Here is an 8,819-nt window from a genome sequence, read left to right as displayed (position 1 = left end):
GAAAACAATAAAAACTAACAAATTTTTCATTAAATTAGAAGGAATCATTTTGTTTTTTAAGTTTTTATTTTATTTTCATAATAAAGCACTGTGACGCCAAAGAAAAAAATATTTTTTTTCTTGTGTGGTGAGAAAAAAATTTTTTTCCACTGTGTTAAGTTACCCATACTGTAGTGCTTTATGTCAGTCCTAGAAAGCTAATCTAGGTTTTGGTACTAAGAAGTGAGGTGCTGCTGTAACAAATACCTGAAAATGTGGAAGTGGCTTTTGAACTAAGTAATGGACAGAGAATGGAAGAGCTTTGAGGTGTGTGATAGAAAAAACCTAGGTTGCCTTGAATTGACTGTTGATAAAAATGAGGGACATGTTATTGGAAACTGGAGGGAAGGTAGTCATTGTTATAGTGGCAAAGAACATGGTCAAGCTGTGTTCTAATGTTTTATGGAAAGTAGAGCATTTTAAGTGATAAGCTTGGATATTTAGCTGATGAGATTTCTAAGTAACACGTCAAAGCCAAGGCCTAATTTTTCTCTGCTGCTTATAGTATAGTGTGAGAGGAGAAAGATAAATTGAAGAAGGAATTTTTAAGCAAAAAGAAACCAGAACTGAAAGATTTGGAAAATTCTTAGCCTGTGCATATTGCAAAACATGAGAAAGCATGTTCCGGAGAGAACACCAAGGGTGTGGCTGGACAGTCACTCTGTACATAGATTACCCATGATTTTAGTTAGCCATCTCAGCAGAAACCAGGTATAGAGAGGGAGTTAAACCAGCAGAGAAACTGCCAGCTGAAAGAGACAGATGATGTAGGACAAAATTAAGGAAGGCTGTCAGACTTCTGAGATTCTACAGAATGGGAGAGTAGAGCTGCCCAACTATGAACATACATTATCCTTCAAGAAAAGGAAAAAATGTACCTTAAGGCAATTCAGAGATCAGCAGAGCTTCAGCTTCTACCAAAAGTTCCGAAGGCCCAGGCCCAAGGGGTGAGTTACCTTTCTTCTGAATTGTTGCCCCAAAATTCAGATGATGAGTCCCAGAATCCCCTGAACCAGATAAATTGAACTCCATAAGAATTTTAAACTTTTGTACATCAAAGGAGATTATCAAGAAAGTAAAAACACAGCCTACAGGATGGGAGAAAATGTGTGCAAGTCATATGTCTGGTAAAGCTCTAGTTTATCCAGAATATATTAAGAACTTGTACAGCTCAATAACAAAAATTCAAATAACCCATTTTAAAAAATAAAATTATATTAGATATGTCACCGAAGAATATATGCAAATGGCCAATAAGCACATGAAAAGATGCTGAACATCATTCTTCATTAGAGAAATGCAAATTCAAAGCATTGTGAGGTTCTACTTCACACATACAAGGATTGCTATAATAATAATAAAAAAAAAAATTTAAGCCAGGCACAGTGGCTTATGCCTGTAATCCTAGCACTCCGGGAGGCCGAGGCGGGCGGGTTGCTCAAGGTCAGGCATTCGAAACCATCCTGAGCAAAAGCAAGACCTCGTCTCTACTAAAAATAGAAAGAAATTAATTGGCAAACTAAAAATATATGTAGAAAAAATTAGCTGGTCATGGTGGGACATGCCTATAGTCCCAGCTACTTGAGAGGCTAAGGCAGGAGGACTGCTTGAGCCCAGGAGTTTTAGGTTGCCATGAGCTAGGCTGACACTACAGCACTCTAGCCCAGGCAACAGAGTGAGACTCTATCTCCAAAAAAAAAAATTTTAAACCAGGAAAATTACAAATGTTGATGATATGGAGAAATTAACCCTCACACGTTGCTGGTGGGAATATAATATTGTTCACCTGCTGTGGAAAACAGTTTGATAGTTCCTGAAAAAGTTTAACATAGAGTTACCATATGATCCAACAGTTCCTATCATAGGTATATACACAAAAGTATTGAAAACAGGTACTTAAATCCATATACACACTTGTGCATATAGACTTTCTTTATAATAGTCAAAAGTTTGGAAACAACCCAAATACCATTAACAGGTGAATGGAAACACAAAATGTAGTATGAATACAATGGGATATTATTCACCCATAAACAGGAATGACATGTTGATACATGCTATCAAGTGGATGAACTTTGAAAACATTATGCTCAGTGAAAGAAGCTAGACATAAAAAGTCAAATATTATATGATTCCATAGAGAAAGAAAGAAAAAAGATTGGTGGCTGCCAAAGGCTAGGGGAGGGAGAAATGGGGAGAAAATGCTTAAGGGATATGGGGTTTTCTTTTGGGATTATGAAAACATTTTAGGAGCAGATAGAGGTGGTGGTTGCACAATACTGTGAATGTGTTAAATGCCAATGAATTATTTACTTTAAAATGGTTAATTTTATTTTGTACAACTTTCACCTTAAAAAAACTAACACAAAGTGGAATGTAATGTGTAAAATTCTAAAACTTTTGGAATAAAACATAAGAGAAAGTTCAGGACCTAGGAATTGGTAAAGAGTTCTTAGACATGACACCAAAAGCATGACCCTTAAGAGAAAAAATAATAATAGATTGGAATTCAAAATATAAAACTTTTGCTCTGCATAAGACTGCTAAGAGGCTAAAAAACGGTAAAGGCTGGAAGAAAATATTTGCAAAATACAAATCTGACAATTCATATCTAGAATATATAAAGAGGTCTCAAAACAAAAAAGCAAACCAGTTTGACAGTGGGCAAAAGACATGAAGAGATATTTCACTGATGTAAATACACAGGTGGCAGATAATCACATGACAAGATGTTCTACATCAGTGGCCTTTGGGAAAATGCAAATTAAGACTAGAAACAATATCAGTACACACGTATTAGACCAGCTTAAGAAAAAACTGTTTAAAAAACTGACAAGTATAGGATGTGATTTTTTTTTTTTATTTCAGCATACTGTGGGGGAACAAATATTGTTAAGGTTAAATATATTGCCCTTGCCACCCCTCCCCCCTCTGCCGAGTCAGAGCTTCAAGTGCATCCATCCCCCAGGTGGTGCGCATTGCACTCATTATGTAAGTATACGCCCATCCCCTCCCCCTCCCACCTGCCCGACACCCAATAAATGTTTGTGGGTTTTTTTGACATATTGGTTACATTTTATATCTTTGCCTCTCCCTAGCAAGGGTTAGAGGTATGCCCTTCCCCTCCACAATGCTCACCACATCCCTCAGATGTGGGTCTACCCCCCTCCCAATCCCCGGTGAACACTGCCACCATTTGAGCACCATAGCTTTAATCAGTCAGTACCAATTTGATGGCGAGTACATGTGGAGCCCATTTTCCTGATCTTGTGTAGCCTCACTTTGGATAATTGGTTTAAGCTTAATCTAGGATAGTATAAGCAATGCTAGCTCGCTGTCCTTTCTTAGAATTGAGTAATATAGAATGTGAATCTTTCACCCATTGTTGGTGGGAATGTAAAATGGAATAGCCACTCGGGTTTGACACTTTCTTTTTAAAAACTAAGTATACACTTACCATAGGACCCAGCAATTGCACTCCTGGGCATTTATCCCAGAGAAATGAAAATTTATCTCCACATAAAAACCTGTATAGTAGTGCCCCCTTATCCAAAGGGGACAGGTTCCAGGATGCCCGAAACTGTTTATAGTACTGAACCCTATACATACAATGTTTTTTCCTATATGTACATAGCTATGATGAAGTTTAACTTATAAAGTAGGCACAGTAAGAAATCAACAATAACTGCTGATTTTAGCAACCTCAGCATATAATTCTTTTTCTTTTCCTATGAAGTCAAGAATGTTCACCTTTTCGCTTAAAGGAAGCACTTTATGGCTTCTTTTTTTTTTTTTTTTTTTTTTTTTTTTGAGACAGAGTCTCGCTTTATTGCCCTGGCTAGAGTGAGTGCCGTGGCATCAGCCTAGCTCACAGCAACCTCAATCTGCTGGGCTCAAGCAATCCTCCTGGCTCAGCCTCTCAAGTAGCTATGGCTTCTTTTTGACAAATCAAAATTGTCAACATCACTACTCTTGCACTTTGGGGCCATTATTAAGTTAAATACATGTTACTTGAATGCAAACACTGCAATACCATGGTAAACAGTTGATCTGATAACCAGTGCAGCTACTAAGTGACTATCAGGCAGATAGCATATACAGCATGGATATAGTGGACAAAGGGATGATTCACTTCCTGGCTGGGACAAAAACAGCATGAGATTTCAACACACTACTCAGAATGGCCACAGTTTAAAACTTATGAATTGCTTATAGGCATACCTTATTTTATTGTCCTTTGCTTTATTGTTACTTGCAAATACTGCATTTTTTTACAAATTGAAGGTTTGTGGCAACCCTGCATTGAGCGAATCTATCCACACAGTATTTCCAACAGCATGTACTCACTTTGTGTCTCTGTGTTAGCATTTTTTAGCAATAAAGTTTGGGGGTTTTTTTAGGGGTAAGGCCTGGCTATGTTGCCCAGGCTGGAGTGCAGTGCCTCTTAGCAGGTACGATCACAGCACTGAAGAGCCATTGCACTCCAGCCTCGAATCCCTGGGCTCAAGCACACTCCTGTTTCAACCTCCCAAGTAGGTTGAGCCTCCAGGTAACATGCCACCACACCAGGCTGCAATGAAGTATTTTTAATTAAGATATGTACATCGTTTTAGATACAATGCTATTGTACACTTAATAGACTACAGCATAGTGTAAGCATAACTTTTTATGCACTGGGAAACAAAAAATTTGTGTGTGTCATTTTATTGTACTATTTGCTTTATAGTGGTGGGCTGGAACCAAACCCACAATATCTCCAAAGTATGCCTGCATTTCTGTTTAATATTTTCAGACTGCAGTTGATTCTGGATAACTGAAACTGCAGAAAGTGAAACCATGGACAAGGTGGGACTACTGTACACACCTGTTTATTGCAGCTTTATTTTTAATAACCCTAAACTAGAAACAACCTAAATAGATGAATGGTTAAACAAATTATGGTATATTTATACCGTGGAACATGATTCAGTAATAAAAAAGAAATGAATTGGTGATATATGCAACACCTCAGATGGATCTCAAGAACATTATGCTGAGGGAGGGAAAAGCCATTTTCTAAAGGTTAAATACAATTTGATTAAATTTTTATAATCTCAAAATGACAAAATTATAAAGATGAAGACTTAGTATATTTGCAGGCTTTGAGATAGAAGTCAGGGTTGGGAGAAGAATGGGTATTAATACAAAGGAGCACCACAATGGTCAGGTGATGAAATAATTTTATCTTGAGTAAGGTGGTAGTTTCACTAATCTATACATATGATAAAATGACATAGGATTATTGACATATAACCAATATCAATTTTCTGCTTTTGACATTGTACCATAGTTAAATAAGATGTAACTACCGGAGGAAATGAGTTAAGGATACAGAGAACTTCTCTGCAGTGTCTTTGCAACTTCCCATAAAATCTATAATTGTTTCAAAATCAATTAAATTAAAAATCAATTTTATTTCTGTATACTAACAGCCAACAATACAAGAGTGAGATTGAGAAAACAATTCCATTTATGACTGCATGAAAAAGAATAAAATCCATAGGAATAAATTTAACAAAGGAAGTGTGAGATTTGTGCACTACAAACAAGAAAACATTTCTGAGAGAAAGAAAGTAAAGATCTAAATAAATGGAGAGAAATTTGTATTCACGAATCTGAAGACAATATTATTAAGATGACAGTACTTTTCAAAGTGGTGGATAGATTGAACATAATCCCTATAAAAATCCCAGCAGGTATTTTTACAGAAATTGCTTATCTGATCTTGAAATTTTATGTAATCTAAGAGACCTAGAATAGCCAAAATAATTATGAAAAAGAACAAAGTTGGAGATTTTTTAAATTTACTATAAAGCTGTGACAGTCATCAAGATACTATGGTGTTGGCATGAAAATAGGCATAGAGATCAACAGAACTAAGAGTCCAGAAATAAACTTTTACATTTATTGCCTGTTGGTTTTTTACCAAAATGCCAAGAAAAATTGACGGACAAGAGATAGTCTTTTCAGCAAATGATGCTGGGACAATTTGAGATCCATATTTTTGAAATATCCATACCTTGTACCATACACAAAAATTAACTCATAGATGTTAATTTTTACATAGATGTAAATGTTAGAGCTATAACTTCCAGTCTCTAGTCAGACATTCTCACAAGAAAAAAAGCTGGACAAACTGAAAATCAACAACTCTTTTTAGATACATCAGAGAATTGAAGCCACCACTCCAAAATCAGAGAGAAATGTGAATACATGGAATCACAGCTTACCAGGAGCAAAGCTCACTCCTGGAGGAATTATTGGTAGGAATACTTAGGCTTTAACTGACAAACTGGTGGGGGCTCAGTGTGGACAAGCTTAAGAATGAAAATCTCCCGGCCAAGCACACTGGCTCATGCCTGTAATCCCAGCACTTTAAGAAACCGAGGCAGAAGGATCACTTGAGGCCAGAAATTCAAGACCAGCCTGGACAATATAGTGAGACTCCATCTCCACAAAAAATTGTAAATACTAGCCAAGTGTGGTGGCACACACCTGTAGTCCCAACTACTTGGGAAACTTTCCTCAAGAGGGAGGATCCCTTAAGCCTGGGAGTTCAAGGTTACAGTGAGCTATTACCATGCCATGGCACTCCAGCTTGGGCACCAGAGCAAGATCCTGTCTCTAAAAAAAAACCTCCAAGAGACCCAGTCTTTAATGGGGTCCCCATAGTTTCTCGTGAGCTTTATCTCCAGGAGCCCCTCCAAGTTCTCAGAATTAAGATCAAAGAAAAGAGTCCTGGCAAGGCAAGGGGAAAGTAGCCATTTTGAGATGTGCCAGAGCGCTTTGTTCTTCCTAACAAAGGCCTGTCCTCAGGGAAACTGTTTTACCAGAGCCTCACTAACTTGAAGAAAGGGAAATTCCCAACATTAGCCCTATCTAGCCTTCCTGTCCCATCTCAGAAAGGAAAAATGCCAAGCACTTGTGAAGGTAACAGGCCAGTGTTCCCAGGCCCACTAAAAGACTGACATAATCATGCAGTTATATATCGCTCACCATCCCCTGACACCTTACCACCACCTCAACTGGCTCCTGTATAATAACAAAGGATTATAATGGAAAGAACTGTGAGGATCAGACCCTATCTAAGAAGTCTCTAGAAAAATTCAAAAAACAACAGAGGAGACAAAAAAAAGAACATGAGAGGAAATTCAGCCTCCAACACCTATTGCTACTCCAAATAGTAAACACAGCTAAGTCCTAACCAGATAAATATTAAACCTTACACCTAAAGGCCTATTCACCTCAGTTTCTTTGACTTAATATATCATGTCTGGCTTTCAAAAAAAAAAAAAATTCCAAGGCATGCTAAAAGGCAAAAAACACAGTCTGAACAGACAAAGCAAGCAGCAGAACCAGACTCAGATATGGCAGAGACTTTGGAATTATTATACTGGGAATTTAAAACAACTATAATTGATATGTTAAAGGATCTCATGGAAAAAGTGGACAACATGCGAAAACAGTTGGGTAATGTAAGCAGAGAGGTGGAGACTCTAAGAATCAAAAGGAAATGGTGGAAATCAAAAACACTATAACAGAATAAGGCATGCTTTTGATGGGCTTGTTAGTAGACTGGATACGGTGAAGGAAAGAGGCAGTGAGCATCAAGATGTGTCAATAGAAACTTCCCAAACTGAAAAGCAAAGAAAGGAATAAACAAAATGAAACAGAATGAGAACTTTGGTGCAATTGCAAAAGGTGTGGCTTACTTTAATGGGAATACCAGAAGGAGAAGAAAGAGTAAAGATAACAGAAGAAATACTTCATGTAATAACTGAGCATTTTCAAAAATTAATGACAGACTCCTAACCACAGTTCTAGAAAGCTTAGACAACACCAAGAAGAATAAATGCCAAAAAATTTACACCTAGGCATATCGTATTCAAACTGCAGAAAACCAAAGACAAAGAGAAAATTTTGAAAAAAGCCAGAGGAAGAAAACATCTTGCCTATAGAGGAGCAGAGATAAGAATCACACCAGACTTCTCTTCAGAAGCCATGCAAACAGGAAGAGAGTGGAGCAGAGTGAAATATTTGAAGTTTCCAAAGGAAAACAAACCACTAGCTAGAATTTTGTATCCAGTGAAACTCTCCTTCAAAAGTGAAAAATAAGGCTGGGTGCAGTGGCTCATGCTTGTAATCCTAGCACTCTGGGAGGCCAAGGCAGGAGAATTGCTTGAGGTCAGGAGTTCGAGACCAGCCTGAGCAAGAGCAAGACCCCGTCTCTACAAAAAATAGGAATATTAGCCAAGAGTGGTGGCACGTACCTGTAGTTCCAGGTACTTGGGAAGCTGAGGCAGGAGGGTTGCTTGAGCCCAGGAGTTTGAGGTTGCAGGGAGCTAGGATGATACCACTGCCCTCTAGCCTGGGCAACAGAGCAAGACCCTGTCTCAAAAAAAAAAAAAAAAAAAAAAAGAAAGAAAGAAAAAGAAAAAGAAAGAAAGAAAGAAAAAAGAAAATTGGCAAAGAATCTGAATAGACATTTCTCAAAAGAAGACATACTAATGGCCAATAGGTATATGAAAAAATGCTCAACATCATTAGTCATCAGAGAAGTGCAAATCAAAACTACAATGAGATATCATCTCACCCCAGTTAAAATGGCTTTTATCAAAAAGGCAATAACAAATGCTGGTGAGGATGTGGAGAAAGGGGAACACTGTGCACTGTTTGTGTGAGTGTAAATAAGTGCAACTACTATGAAGAACAGTATGGAGGCTCATCAAAAAACTGAAACT

Source organism: Microcebus murinus, chromosome 12 (genome assembly GCF_040939455.1).
Source record: "Microcebus murinus isolate Inina chromosome 12, M.murinus_Inina_mat1.0, whole genome shotgun sequence".
Taxonomy (NCBI): domain Eukaryota; kingdom Metazoa; phylum Chordata; class Mammalia; order Primates; family Cheirogaleidae; genus Microcebus; species Microcebus murinus.
The sequence above is the reverse complement of the archived record's forward strand: the minus strand, read 5'-3'. Positions refer to the sequence as shown.